The following is a 15839-nucleotide window of genomic DNA, read 5'->3' as shown; positions in this document are numbered from 1 at the left end:
AGCAAAACTTCATCTAAAAAAAAAAGTGTGAATTTTGTAGTATGTGAATTATAGCCTGGACTATATATTAGAATTCACATTTAGTACATTCTATGTCCTTCATAGATCAGAAGACATACAGTTATGCTGGGCAGGATGCCTCACGCCTGTAATCCCAACACTTTGAGAGGTCAAAGTGGGTGGATCACCTGAGGTCAGGAGTTTAAGACCAGCCTGGCCAACATGGTGAAACCCCATTTCTACTCAAAATACAAAATTAGCCGGGCAAGATGGTGCACTCCTGAGTTCACATTTAGTACATTCTATGTCCTTGTACTTTAACCATGACTTCCGAGGCTTGGTTTTGTAAGACCTCAAGTGATCTGCCCACCTCAGCCTCCCAAAGTGCTGGGAGCACAGATGTGAGCCACTGCGCTCAGCCAAATTATATCTTAATAATAATTTTTAAAAAGTAGGTTTTACAAGAAGCTCTTCTTACAAGAGCTTCTGAAAGAAGCATTACATATAGAAAGGAACAACTAGTATTAGCCTTTCCAAAAATATACCAAAAAGTAAAGAGCATCGACATAATGAAGAATTCACATCAACTAATGGGCAAAACAGCCAGCTAACATCAAATGGCAGTATTAAACTCACATATATTATTATTAATCCTAAATTTAAATCGACTAAATCCCCCAATCAAAAGACACAACTAAAACCCATCCAGAGCCATCTCACATGCAAGGATACACAAAGACTCAAAACAAAGGGTTGGAGAAAGATTTACCAACCAAATGGAGAGCAAAAATAAATAAATAAATAAATAAATAAAAAGCAGGAGTTGCAATTCTCACCTCTGATAAAATAGATTTTAAAGCAACAAAGATAAAAAGAGGCAAAGAAGGTCATTACATAATGGTAAAAGGATCAATGCAACAAGAAGAGCTAATGATCCTAAATATATACACACCCAATACAGGAGCACACAGATAAATAAGACAAGTTCTTAATGACTTATAAAGAGACTTAGACTCCCACACAATAATAGTGGGAAACTTCAACATCAATATTAGATAGATCAATGAGACAGAAAATTAATAAGGATATCCAGGACTTGAACTCAGATCCGGAACAAGTAAACTTAATAAACATTTCTAGAACTCTCCATTTTAAATACACAAAATATACACTTTTATCAGTACCACATCACACCTACTCACAGGTTTAAATGAAATATTGGTTGGCTACTTGTTTGTTATTTTATTCCCTCATTTTTTCCTGTCTCCATTATTAAGCACAATTATTGGCATAAAAGAGGTTTTCAATACCGATTTTTAGACTGCATTCTAGCCTGGGCAATAAAACAACACTCTTGTTTTCTCTCCCTCTTTCTTCCTTTCCTTCATTCTTTTTCTTTCTTTCTTTCTTTCTCTTTTTTTCTTTCTTTTTCTTTTTTTCCAAAAAAAAAAAGTAGGTTACAAAGCAATCTGTTTTGTGCATGTGGTAGGTCAGCAGCCTATAAGATGAACCCCAGTGATTCTCACCTTGTGATAGTCACACTCTTGTGTAAACCTGTCCCCTCTTGTGTGGGCCAGATTTGTTTCCTCACTTCTAACAGACAGAATACAGCAGAAGTGATAGAATGTCACTTCTGATATTAAGTTATGATAAGACACAGTGGCTCACATGATAGAGACTCTGGGTCCCTCCTCCTCTCTGTCACTTGTGTCCTCCCCCTGGGGAAGCCAGTTGCCATGTTGTGAGCATGAGCAGCCCTGTGGAGAGGTCCATGTGGCAAGGAACTGATGTCTCCAGATACCAACGAGAGCAGCCTCACCAGCAGGCAGGGGATGAGCTGCTGAGCTTCAAAGTGGATCCCTCCCCAGTCAGGGCTGGAGTTGACCTCAGAGTGCCAAGGCAATCTGTCAGAGGAAGAAAAAGTGGGCGGACTTACACCACCAGTTATTAGGACCTATTATGTAAATATAATACACATATTATGTAAATATAATACAGTGCAATATTGGCCTAAGGACAGGCAAACAGATCAATAGGACAGGACGGAGTCTAGAAATAGATGCATTCACATACTGTCATCTGATTTATGGCCAAGGTGACAGTGGACAGCAGTTGGGAAAGGAGTGTTTTTTTTTGTTTGTTTGTTTTTTTTAGACAAGCTCTCACTCTTGCTCAGACTCAAGTGCAGTGGTGCAGTCATAGCTCACTATAGCCTCAAACTCCTGGGCTCAAGTGATCCTCTTGCCTCAGCCTCCCGAGTACCTGGGACCACAGGCCCACACCACCACGTCCAGATAATTTTTGTACTTCTTGTAGAGGTGAGGTTTCACCATGTTGCCTAGGCTGGTCTCAAATTCCTGGGCTCAAGCCATCTGCCCGCCTTGGCCTCCCAAAGTGCTGGGAGTACTGGTCTGAGCCACAGTGGCTGGCTAGCAGGTCTTCTCCATAGATGATACAGGGTCACTTCTGCTTCTCTGGCTGTGCTCACTGGCCATTGGTACCCTCTGTGTGCCCAGGAGTCTCATAGGGCACCTGTACATTAACCACAGAACCCTGTGGGATCTTCCCCCAGCTCAGAGCCATAGAAGAGAGATCTGTCTCGGGTTTGATGTGTTCTTACCCGCTCAGCTCCTCTCCAGGGATCCCTCTTCCCAGGCCAGTCCTCCTGGGTGAGAAGCCAGCAAGATGCATGTGGTCTTCAGCCTCCAGTTTGGCCCCAGTGGTCCGTACCCACCACCATTCACGTCCATCTGTAGTCTCCTCTCACACTGAATCAACGCTGACCTGGGTGATGAGCAGCATTCTGTCAGAGGGCCAGTGCATGACTTCTGAGGCTTGGTCATATGAGACCCTGTGGCACTGCCTTGGGCCTTTGGCTTGTTCTCTCGGGGCAAGGTCAGCTGCCTACCTTGAGGACACTCAAGCAACCCCGTGATGGGAAGCTGAGTTGTCAGCACCAATTTGCCAGCCACGCCAGTGAGCCACCTTGGAAGCAGGCCCTTCAGCCCCAGACAAGGCTTCAGACGGCTCTGGGCTCCAGCCCTTGAGATTTTCAGCTGAGGCCCTGTGGAAAGTAAAAAAAAGTTCCTTTTTAAAGTTTCCTTTCTTGTTAAAGAACAAGTGTCCTAGCTGGGCATGGTAGCTCATGCCTGTAATCCCAGCACTTTGGGAGGCTGAGGCAGGCGGATCACAAGGTCAAGAGATCGAGACCATCCTGGCCAACATGGTGAAACCCCATCTCTACTAAAAATACAAAAAAAAAATAGCTGGGTGTGGTGGTGCACACTTGTAGTCCCAGCTACTCAGGAGGCTGAGGCAGAAGAATCACTTGAACTGGGAGGCAGAGATTGCAGTGAGCCGAGATTGCACCATTGCACTCCAGCCTGGTGACAGAGCGAGACTTAGTTTCAAAAAAAAAGAATAAGTGTGCTAATAACTTTGTTAAGCCCTATCCTATGCAGCTGTTAGACATGCCATGCTTACAGGCACATAGTACATTCTATGTCCTTGTACTTTAACCAAGATATCTGTGCTGAACATGCTCCCAGGCATGTCCCAGCTCTCCATTGCTTTTACCTGTTTAGAAAAGTTTTAAATTGTTAGCCAATCAGGTTTGGTTTAGATTGTGAGGTCTGGCTCCAGCCAGCGGAGATCAGACACAGCAGTCAGGATGACCCCAAATGCGTAAGGAATACGTTTGTGTATTTTCCTTTGTTCTTTGTACTCTCATGGCACGATGGCTAGCTAGCAAGGGTACCCTTCCTGCAGTCCGGGAAGTAAAAATTGTGTTGCTGAAAAATCTTTTGTCTCAGTATTAATTTTTCTTTGTGGCACCGAGCATCTATTTCCAGCAGGCCCCAAGCATCATGTAGTAGAGATAAATCATTCCCTGTTGGAACTCCTAGCTCACAGAAATCCTGAGGTAATAAATGACTATTGTTTTCTGGCACTAAGTTTTGAGGTGCTTTGTATTGCAGCAATAGATAACTAATACAATGGCCCAAGCCCAGCGCTGCACTCTGGGAAAGTCCTCCTTGTTTACTTCCGCAAAGGGGGCTTAACAGCCAGCTCCCTGCTGCCTCCCTCTCCCTTCCCTCTCCAGGGAGGCAGAAGGCAGGATGGACCCATCCGTTGCCTCACTGGAGGTTCCACTGGGAAATGAGATGCCCATCTCCCCTGCTGATAGCACCGCCCCCCAGGCTTTAAGAACAAGTCTTCTAGAATCTCCTCACTTTGGCAATAGTGAAGAAGGAAAGAAAACCCCAGCGTTCCCTAGTGGGCACTGACTAGCATGGATTCCCTGTCATCACTTCTCACACTTGTGCTCATATTGGGGGGTGGGGAGGGATGAGTGATTGTAGTAGGGCCGGTTCTGCCACCTCTTTGTACATACCTGTGGCATGTTCTTGCCCCAGTCTCAACAGAGTCTTTGAATCATCCTTAAGTGTGAGGTCCACAGCACTATTTCGAGTCAATTTTGGATCTCCATTGTCAATACCAAGAAAACAGGAAACGTCCATCTCAAACATTTGAGTCCAAGCTTTCACCACATGGCATGACCTGATCTTTCTGCTTGGATTTCTTTGCTTTTCCTGCTTCCTTTGCTCTAACTCCCTCCCCTTGGCAATGAATATATCAGCACTTTCTGGGACAATTTATGACATGCTCTCTTTTCAGCAAACCTCTGCATACAGTGGTCCCTTTGCCGGAAACAAACCTCCTCTTCCTTTGCCCAACAAATTCTTACCCTTTATGAGCTGCCTCAGCACTGCCTCGTTGAAAAAGCCCTCTTTAACTACTCTGTCTCTCTGGCTATATTAAGTGCCTCTTCTGGGTCACCCTAGCTCCTGTGCTTCCTTTACCACACTGTATTTGTGGCAGAGGCAGAAATACAATATTTTTTTTTTAGATGAAGTCTTGCTCTGTCACCTAGGCTGAAGTGCAGTGGCGAAATCTCAGCTCACTGCAACCTCCACCTCCCCAGTTCAAGTGATTTTCCTGCCTCAGTCTCCTGAGTAGCTGGGATTATAGGTGCCCACCATCATGCCCAGCTAATTTTTTGTATTTTTAGTACAGATGGGGTTTCATCAGGTTGGCCAGGCTGGTCTGGAACTCCTGGCCTCAAGTGATCTGCCCACTTTGGCCTCCCAAAGTGCAGGGATTACAGGTGTGAGCCACTGTGCCCAGCCCAGAAATACAGTTTCTGAAGCACAATTTATTCTCCCTCTTCTTCTTTTTTATTTTTTATTTTTATTTATTTATTTTTGAGACGCAGTTTCACTGTTGTTACCCAGACTGGAGTGTAGTGGCACGATCTCAGCTCACTGCAACCTCCGTCTCCTGGGTTCAAGCAATTCTCCTGCCTCAGCCTCCCGAGTAGTTGGGACTACAGGTGCATACCACCATGCCCAGCTAATTTTTGTATTTTTTTTAGTAGAGACAGGGTTTCACCATGTTGACCAGGATGGTCTCGATCTCTTGACCTCGTGATCCACCCGCCTCGGCCTCCCAAAGTGCTCGGATTACAGGCGTGAGCCACCGCACCCGGCTTCTTTTTTGTTTTTTGACAGAGTTTCACTCTTGTTGCCCAGGCTGGAGTGCAGTGATGCGGTCTCCCCACACTGCAATTTCTGGCTCCTCGTTCAAGTGATTCTCCTGCCTTGGGCTCCCAAATAGCTCGATTACAGGTATCTGCCATCACGCCCAGCTAATTTTTCATATTTTTAGTAGAAATGGGGTTTCACTATGTTGGCCAGGCTGGTCTTGAACTCCTGACCTCAGGTGATCCACCGGCCTCAGCCTTCCAAAGTGCTAGGATTACAGGTGTGAGCCACTGCCCCAGGGCTTATTTCTCCCTCTTCTTTTTTTATTTTTATTTTTTGAGATGGAGTTTTGCTGTTGTTACCCAGACTGGAGTGCAAGGGCGCGATCTCGGCTCACTGCAACCTCCGCCTTCTGGGTTCAGGCAATTCTCCTGCCTCAGCCTCCCAAGTAGCTGGGATTATAGGCACCCGCCGCCATGCCCAGCTAATTTTTTTGTATTTTTAGTAGAGACAGGGTTTCTTTCACCTTGTTGACAAGGATGGTCTCGATCTCTTGACCTCGTGATCCACCCGACTCGGCCTCCCAAAATGCTGGGATTATAGGCATGAGCCACCACGCCCGGCCTTATTTCTCCTTCTTCTATACCAAGTGGATGTTGCTGGAAAGCAGCTTTCCAGCTGGCACCCTGTTTCCCACCACCTCTTACATCTAGGTGTGGTCATACTACTGGCTCTTGCTAAAGGAATGTAAGCAGAACCCATTATGTGTCACTTCCACACCAAGGCCTTTAAAAAGCAGTTGTGTCATCTACACACCATCAATGTCCTGCTACCAGCTGTATTTGGGCAATGACACGACCCTTAGGAATGGTGCCGCCACAAGATGGATGGAGCCCAGTGTCCAGGATCAATGTATAGAGGAAAGCTACCTGCTTCAACTATGTCTGAGATGTAATTCCTTTGAAGGCCTATTTGTTATAGCAGCTAGTGTTGCCTTAATTAATAGAGTATTGTAGTGTTTACTGGTGTCTCCCCACTAGACTAGTCTTTTTGTTTGTGTGTTTGATTTTTTTAGGCAAGGTTTGGCTGTATCACTCAGGCTACAGTGAAGTGGCATGCCCTTGGCTCACTGCTACCTCTGCCTCCCAGGTTCAAGCCATCCTCCCTCCTCAGCCTCCTGAGTAGCTGGAATTACAAGCCTGTGCCACCACACCTAGCTAACTTTTGTATTTTTTGTAGAAACAGGGTTTTGCCATGTGGCAGTCTGCACACCCCGGCCTCCCAAAGTGCTGGGATTACAGGTGTGAGTCACCATGCCTGGTCTCTTGCTAGACTAGTCTTAAAGGAAAAGTAGGAGTTCTTTAGGTGAAAGAAAATGAACTGGGGGTGGAGGTGGGGGGAGGACAAAAGAGCAATGACTGTATCAGTAACTCAATAACTACTCACTGAATGCCTACCGCCTACTATGTTCCAGGCATTGGAGGGACAGACAGTCAAGACAAAGTCCTCACTGTCATGGTGCTGAAATTCTAGGGGGAGAAACACTGAGCATGTAAATACATAAGCACAGAGGAGCATTTCTCAGAGTGGCGACATGGAGAAAATATAGCGGTGTAACAAGCTAATGGGTTAAAGAGTAACCGGGAAAAGGTACTGGACTGGATGATTCAACAGGGCCTCCCTGGAGTGTCACTTGAGCCAAGACTCCAATGGTAAGAAGAATCCAGCCATGCAACAATCTTTGCAGTAGGGAAGGAGAAGGAGGAGACTTTCCTAGACAGAAGAACTAGAAGCACAAAGGCCCTAAGGTTGGAGGGAGTTTGGTGCACTTGAGAAAGAAAGAAGACCAGCATGGTGGGAATGGACTGACTGGGGAGAGAGTGAGGCTAGAGGGGGAAGGGTGTGTCTTCACCCCTCGTCCCTGCATTATTTTCCCCCATCATACTTATCACCTGATACCCTATATATTTTTCTTCTGTGCATGCTTTATTTTCTATCTCTGCACTAGGCTGTAAGTCCCATGAAGGCAGGGATTTCTGTCTGTTTTGTTCACTGCTGTCTCTTGGTAGACAGTGCCTAGAACAGTGCCTGCCACACAGTCTGCCCAAGCTGTGTTTGTTGAGTGAATAAATCAATGAAAGACAGATAAAGACCAGATAGTGCAGGGCCTTAAAGGCCACAGTAGGGTCATTCCAGGCAAAGGGGATTGCAGGTGCACTCAGGGAGAGGCAAGTGTTGGTTAGGTTAAGACAGGCCGAGCCTCCCACAGCCTTATCAGCATGAAGCCAGAGGAGGGCTGCAGTCCACACTGTAGAAAGAGTGGCAGGGTAAAGGCAGTCCTCTGGTCCTCCTGGTCTCCCTGGTGCTTGTTAATCTGACTGACAAAGTCTGAAGCAGGCAGGCATTGTGGTCTGGTGAAGCAGAGCCAGGAGAGACATCATCCCAGTGAGAGATCATGGAAGGAACACAGCCACAGCAGGGCAAGCAGCCCCATTTCCCAGCAGCCCCGTGAGCTCAGTGTGGCAGGGGGCAGCTCTGGGGCTCAAGCCTGCTAGAGTGGCCCATTGGTCCTGGTGTTACCGCCTGTCCTTCCTCAGGCCACTTGCTCTTCCCATCTGTGTCAGTCCATTTGCGCCGCCTCCAACACTGTGGATTACATTTTAACATGAGATTTGAAGGGAACAAACATCCAAACAATAGCACCATCTATCCGAAGCTGTCAATGGGTAGAAACTGTCATCCTCATCCCACAGGAGGAGGAACTGAGGCTACATTTTTTTTTTTTTTTTTGAAATGGAGTCTCTATTTCCCAGGCTGGAGTGCAGTGGCGCAATCTTGGCTTACTGCAACCTCTGCCTCCTGGGTTCAAGCAGTTCTCCTGCCTCAGCTTCCCAAGTAGCTAGGACTACAGGCACACACCACCACGCTCAACTAGTTTTTTTTTTTTTTTTTTTGAGATGGAGTTTCGCTCTCGTTACCCAGGCTGGAGTGCAATGGCGCGATCTCGGCTCACTGCAACCTCCGCCTCCTGGGTCCAGGCGATTCTCCTGCCTCAGCCTCCTGAGTAGCTGGGATTACAGGCACACGCCACCATGCCCAGCTAATTTTTTGTATTTTTTAGTAGAGACAGGGTTTCACCATGTTGACCAAGATGGTCTCGATCTCCTGACCTCATGATCCACCCACTTCGGCCTCCCAAAGTGCTGGGATTACAGGCTTGAGCAACCGCGCCCGGCCTCAATGAGGTTTTTTTTTTTTTTGCATTTTTAGTAGAGACAGGGTTTTACCATATTGGCCAGGCTGGTCTCGAACTCCTGACCTCGTGATCCGCCCACCTAAGCCTCCCAAAGTGCTGGAATTATAGGTGTGAGCCACTGTGCTAGCCCTACATTTTGTTGTAAGGATTCTTCAGATGCAAGTGACAGAAATCCTATTGAGTTGGCCTGTTTTTCTTTGTCCCCTAGAAAAGAGAGCCCAGGGCAGCAAGAGTAAAGGAGACAGAGGAGTGAGTAAAGAACGGAGTGCAGGAGGAAAAGCAAGGACAGGGTCGCGTGTCATCAAACCGGCTGCAGAGTCTCAGCAAACATGGTTGTTGGGTTTGGGCTGCCAGATCAAATATAGGATTCCCGGTTAAATTTGAATTTTAGATGAACGCAAAGAATGTTTTAATACAAGGATTTATATCTGCTAATTCTGATAACCTAGATGAGACATGTCTAGGGAGGTCATGCTGAACAGTCTATTGGGAAGAGGAAAAGTAAAAGATATTACTCCTCAGTTCCTTTCTGAATCCTCAGTCTTGATGGTCAGAGTTTACTCATGGGAATGTTCACTCCCCACATTTCTATGTCATATTACCTGGCTCATCTGGGCAGTCACTGGAAGCCAAAGCCTCTGAGTCCACTCAGGCTGGACCCGGGCACTGATGTTGCTGCAGCTGCCACTGAGGCAGCCCCTGGGTGCAGCTGTGACTTTCCATTCAGCAAGCGGTGAAGGCCTAAAAGTGGGATTGGGGGACTAATAGGGAGTGGGAGGGGAGCAGATAGCTTCTGAAATGGCTGAATGTGGGTTCCCAAAATTGTGTCACTCAAACAAGTCCCTCTTCATTTCCTTGTTTTCCTCTATTTTGTCTTGGATTCTGCTATGGTCTGAATGTTGGTGCCCCTTCCCAAAATTTCTATGTTGGAATTCCAATTTTTTTTTCTAGAAACATTTGAACAATAGTTTAGAAAAGTTTGCCCAATAACCTGAAACCCTCCAGGTTTTTAATGGTGAAGAATGTTACTTGTGCAGGCCAGAATCTGATACCAAATGGTGACAGCTTTGTCAACAAAAACAAGAATGTGCTCTTCCATGGCTAGGAAGGGCGACTGCCACAGCTGACAGGTTCCAAAGATACGTGGAGACTATGTTGGAACTTAACCATCAAGGTGATGGTATTAAGATGGAATTAATCACCTTTGGGAGGTGATTGGTGCTCTCCCCTCATTAATGAGATCAGTGACTTTACAAAGGGCTTGGGGAAACCTGATCATCCCTCCTGCTCCCTCTGCCGTGGGAAGACTCAGTCAGAATGCACCATTTTGGAAGCAAAGAACAAGCCCTCACCAGACACTAAATCTTCCAGTGCTTTGATCTTGGACTTCTCAGCTGCCAGAACTGTGAGGAATAAATTTTTATTGTTAGCCAGGTACAGTGGCTCATGCCTGTAATCCTAGCAGTTTGGGAGGCCAAGGCGGGCAGATCACCTGAGGTCAGGAGTTCAAGACAAGCCGGGCCAACATGGTGAAACCCCGTCTCTACTAAAATACAAAAATTAGCCGGGCATGATGGCAGGTGCCTGTAATCCCAGCTACTTAGGAGGCTGAGACAGGCTACTCAGAATTAGCTGAATCTGGGAGATGGTGGTTGCAGTGATCTGAGATCACGCCACTGCCCTCCATCCAGCCTGAGTGGTGGCTTAGTGAGAGTCAGTCTCAAAAACAAAAAAATTTCTATTGTTTATAAACGACCCTGTCTAAGGCATTTTGTTACAGCAGCAGGCATGGCAAAAGACAGCTTCACTCTCAGGTAGGTTCTCTCAAGGTGACGAGAAGTCCCCCAACAATTCTAGACATGCTTTAATCTGTCTTCATGCTCCTTCCATCCCAAAAAATCCACTGAGTGTTATTGGCCCTGATTGCCCTGAATGTGGTCAACTGCCCCTCTTCCAAAAGAGTCACTGTGGGCAGAGGGGTACAATGCAGCCTGTGTGCAGGAAGACTCTAGAAAACAGTTGTGGCTAGTGTGGCACAAGGAAGAGGAAGGATAGGAGATTACGTGTTCATGTGATGTGTGGTTGTCTTCCTGTGGGTGTTCCCCCAGTCACACACACAGAACTGGGAGCTCCTGGTGCACTGGTTCATCTCTGGGTCCCTATGGTCACACTCTGGAAGCTAAACATTGATTTATTCACTTTTGAATAAATGAATAGACAAACCTTCATTTCCTTTATAGTACCTAATAGAAAAGTGCCTTAAGTCACCACATGAAATTTATCTCACCTGGGCCAGGCACGGTGGCTCAAGCCTGTAATCCCAGCACTTTGGGAGGCCGAGGCGGGTGGATCACGAGGTCAAGAGATCAAGACCATCCTGGTCAACATGGTGAAACCCCGTCTCTACTAAAAATACAGAAAATTAGCTGGGCACGGTGGTGCGTACCTGTAATCCCAGCTACACAGGAGGCTGAGGCAGGAGAATTGCCTGAACCCAGGAGGCGGAGGTTGTGGTGAGCCGAGATCGCGCCATTGCACTCCAGCCTGGGTAACAAGAGCAAAACTCCGTCTCAAAAAAAAAAAAGAAATTTATCTCACCTGGCAACTGACATGTAATGCCAGTTATTCCCTTGTAATGTAAAGGAGCACTTTATTTTTTATTTTATTTATTTATTTTTTTGAGACAGAGTCTCACTCTATCACCAGGCTGGAGTGCAGTGGCGCGATCCCAGCTCACTGCAACTTCTGTTTTCTGGTTTCAAGCAACTCTCCTGCCTCAGCCTCCCAAGTAGCTGGGACTACAGGCATGCGCCAGCTAATTTTTTGTACTTTTAGTAGAGACGGGGTTTCACTATGTTGGCCAGGATGGTCTCCATCTCTTGACCTCGTGATCTGCCTGCCTTGGCCTCCCAAAGTGCTGAGATTATAGTCGTGAGCCACTGTGCCTGGTCAGGAGCATTTTATTTATTTGTTTTTAAGTTGGTTGGTTATTTTAAGAGATGGAGTCTTGCTACATTGCCCAAGATGGACTCAAACTCCTGGGCTCAAGTGATCCTCCTGCCTTAGCCTCTGGAGTAGCTGGGACTACAGGTATGTGCCACTGCATGTGGTTGAAGAAGTGCTTTATAAGTCACTTTCACATCTGATTCTCACAGGAACTCAGAAGTAGGGTTTATCATTACCATTTTATTTATTTATTTATATTTTTTTGAGATGGAGTCTTACTCTGTCACCCAGGTTGGAGTGCATTGGTATGACCTTGGCTCACTGCAACCTCTGCCTCCTGGGTTCAAGCGATTAGCCTGCTTCAGCCTCCCAAGGACTATTGGCAGGCACCACCACACCTGGCTAATTTTTTTTGTATTTTTAGTTGAGATGGGGTTTTCACCATGTTGGACACGGCTGATCTCAAATTCCTGACCTCAGGTGCTCTGCCCACCCCGGCCTCCCAAAGTACTGGGATTACAGGTGTGAGCCACCACACCTGGCCCATTTTATTATTTTACTTTTGAGACACAGTCTTGCTCTGTTGCCCAGGCTGGGTATAGTGGTGCGATCTTGGCTCACTGCAACCTCTGTCTCCCAGGTTCAAGTGATTCTCATGTCTCAGCCTTCTGAGTAGCTGGGAATACAGGCCTGTGCCACCACACCTGGCTAATTTTGGGGTTATTATTATTATTTTTGAGACAGAGTTTTGCTCTTGTTGCCCAGGCTGGAGTGCAGTGGTGTAATCTCGGCTCACTGCAATTTCTGCCTCCTGGGTTCAATTGATTTTCCTGCCTCAGCCTCCCGAATAGCTAGTACTACGGGTGTGCACCATCATGCCCTGCTAACTTTTGAATTTTTAGTAGAGATGGGGTTTTGCCATCTTGGCCTGACTGGGCTCGAACTCCTGACCTGGGGTGAACTGCCCACCCCCGCCTCCCAAAGTGCTGGGATTATAGGCATGAGGCACCATGCCTGACCGTATCCCCACCATGGGAAGTGAGGAGCCCAGAAAGCTCAAGTGAATTGCTCTGACACAGGTGCTAAGATTGGGTGTTGAAGATCAGAAGTTACCAACGATGAAAGACTATGGTGCAGCATGTTGGGACAGCCAGCCAGTGAGTTCTGGAATAATAAAAACTGCCAAGAAGAAAACCTTGGGAAAATTTTTCACTTTATTTATTTACTGAGATGGAGTCTCTCCCTATTGCCCAGGCTGGAGTGCAGTGGCGTGATCCCAGCTCACTGCAACCTTCGCCTCCCAGGTTCAAGCAATTCTCTGCCTTAGCCTCCCAAGTAGCTGGGATTACAGGCATCTGCCACCACACTTGGCTAATTTTTTGTATTTTTAGTAGAGATGGGGTTTCACCATTTTGGCCAAGCTGGTGGTCTTCAACTCCTGACCTCGTGATCCACCCACCTCAGCCTCCCAAAGTGCTGGGATTATAGGCATGAGCCACCACACCTGGCCAAAATCGTCCAGATTAAAGCAGCAAAACCTAGCTAGGCACAATGGCTCACACCTGAAATCCCAGCAATTTGGGAGGCCAAGGCAGGAGGATCATTTGAGCCCAGGGGTTAGAGACCATCCTGGGCAACACAGTGAGACCCCATCTCTACAAAAATTTAAAAATTAGCTTGGTGTGGTGGCATGAGCCAGTAGTTCGAGCTACTTGGGAAGCTAAGGCAGTAGGATCACTTGACGCCAGGAGTTTGAGTCCAGGCTGGGTCACACAGTGAGACCCTATCTCTACCAAAAAACAAAAGAAAATTAACCAGGCATGGTGATGAGCCTGTGGTTCCAGCTACTTGGGAGGCTTAGGAGAATCACTTGAGCCCAGGAGGTTGAAGCTGCAGTGATCTATGATCACAGTACTTGCACTTGAGCCTGGGTGACAGAGCAAGACCCTGTCTCAAAAACAAATACATAAAAAGTAATAAAGTAGGCCAGGCATGGTGGTGGCTCATACCTGTAATCCCAGCTACTTGGGAGGCCAAGGAGGGTGGATCATAAGGTTAGGAGATCAAGACCATCCTGGTCAACATGATGAACCCCCACCCCTGCCCCAAAACTAAACATACAAAAATTAGCTGGGAGTGGTGGTGGGTACCTGTAGTCCCAGCTACCTGGGAGGTTGAGGCAGGAGAATGGCTTGAACCTGGGAGGTGGAGGTTGCAGTGAGCCGAGATTGCACCACTGCACTCCAGCCTGGGCAATAGAGCAAGATTCCACCTCTAAATAAATAAATAAAGTAGCAAAATCCAGAGAACTTTACAAATCATGCAAAGCTGTGTCAGAATAATTCAATATTTTTCTCTGCTTTAAATTGCTCAATCATGTGTTGACATTTGTCAATGTCCAGTAGGGTGCTGGGGACATTGAAGCAGATCAGAGCAGCTCCTGGACCTGGAAGAGCCCCCCAGTTTAGATGATAAATAAACAGCCAGAGAGCCAGGTTAGGGGCCTGCCAGGGCTCCTAGGTTCACTGTGGGAAAAGAGGAGAAAAGGGCAGTGGCCAGGAAAGGCTCTGCTGTACAACTTGTAAAGGGAGACACAAACACACACACTCCCCGCCTCCTCGGCTTAAAATGTTCCAGAGGGTTTCTCATCACACATAGTATAAATTTGCAAGGCCTTGCTATGACCTGTGAGACCCTATATGGCCTAGGTATGTACATTGTTCCCACCTCAACTCTTTCTACTCTTTCCCTTGCTCACTCTGCTCCAACCATGCTGGCTTCCTTGTTGTTCCTCGAGCAGGACACCCTTTTCTGCACAAAGCTTTTACCCTTGCCATTCCCTCTACCTGTAATATTTTCTGCTCAGGTATTCTCTCTCTCTCTCTCTCTCTTTTTTTTTTTTGAGACGGAGTTTTGCTCTTGTTACCCAGGCTGGAGTGCAATGGCATGATCTCGGCTCACCGCAACCTCCGCCTCCTGGGTTCAGGCAATTCTCCTGCCTCACCTCCTGAGTAGCTGGGATTACAGGCACGCGCCACCATGCCCAGCTAATTTTTTGTATTTTTCGTAAAGATGGGGTTTCACCATGTTGACCAGGATGGTCTCAATCTCTTGACCTTGTGATCCACCCACCTCAGCCTCCCGAAGTGCTGGGATTTACAGGCATGAGCCACTGAGCCCGGCAATCACATTATGGATTTTTTTTAAACTTGAAATATTTGATAGTTAATGAAATATCAAGGTTGAAACTTAAACATATATAAATTTATGTCAACAGAAAAACCTAGCTCCTTTTCCTGTCCCATTATCAGGTATAGTATAGTCGCTTTGTGCTATGTCAACTAAGCTACATTTACTAGAATTCTCTTCTCTAATAGCAGTGATTTTTTTTTTTTTCTTGAGACAGAGACAGAGTCTTACTCTGTTGCCCAGGCTGGAGTGCAATGGCACAATCTCAGCTCACTACAACCTCCACCTCCTGGGTTCAAGCAATTCTCCTGCCTCAGCCTCCCAAGTAATTGGGATTATAGGTGCCCGCCACCACACCTGGCTACTTTTTTTGTATTTTTTAAATAGAGGTGGGTTTTTGCCATGTTGGCCAGGCTGGTCTTGAACTCCTGACCTCAGGTGATCCACTCACCCCAGCCTCTCAAAGTGCTAAAATTACAGGCATGAGCCATCATGCCCGCTGATATTTTTAATACTGTGAAGGTCATGCAGCATGCCAGGCACTGGGGCAGCTCATACATTGTGTCACTAGACTTGTTGGCAAAGGGTGCCAATCCAGAAGTGCATCTCCCACAGCCCCCACCAGCTCTCCTCCTTTGCTTCTCTGAATCCTGGTCCAGTTATTTGTGTAGCTCTGGATAAAAAGTGTTGGGTTCTGCTGCTGCTCACCCATTCATGTAATCTCAGCACTTTGGGAGGCTGAGGAAGGTAGATTACTTGAACTCAGGAGTTCGAGCCTAGCCCGTCCAATGTGGTGAAACTCCATCTCTACTAAAAATATAAAAATTAGCTGGGCATGGTGGCAGGGGCCTGTATGATGTCACCAACGCTGGTGCCATCATAGCTCACCATAACCTCTGCCTGCC

General features: G+C 46.8%; 1 non-coding gene across 1 annotated transcript; it reads right to left on the bottom strand.

The window, feature by feature from the left end:
* Positions 1 to 9819: 9819 nt before the first annotated feature.
* Positions 9820 to 9948, bottom strand: LOC118148183 (small nucleolar RNA SNORA24). Its single transcript, XR_004734959.1, has one exon. It is a non-coding gene; the product is annotated as a small nucleolar RNA SNORA24 (small nucleolar RNA).
* Between the last annotated feature and the right edge of the window lie 5891 nt (positions 9949 to 15839).

Source organism: Callithrix jacchus, chromosome 15, assembly GCF_049354715.1.
Source record: "Callithrix jacchus isolate 240 chromosome 15, calJac240_pri, whole genome shotgun sequence".
In the NCBI taxonomy this organism is placed as follows: Eukaryota; Metazoa; Chordata; class Mammalia; order Primates; family Cebidae; genus Callithrix; species Callithrix jacchus.
Note: the sequence above shows the minus strand (reverse complement) of the source record. Positions and strands in the feature narration are given on the sequence as shown.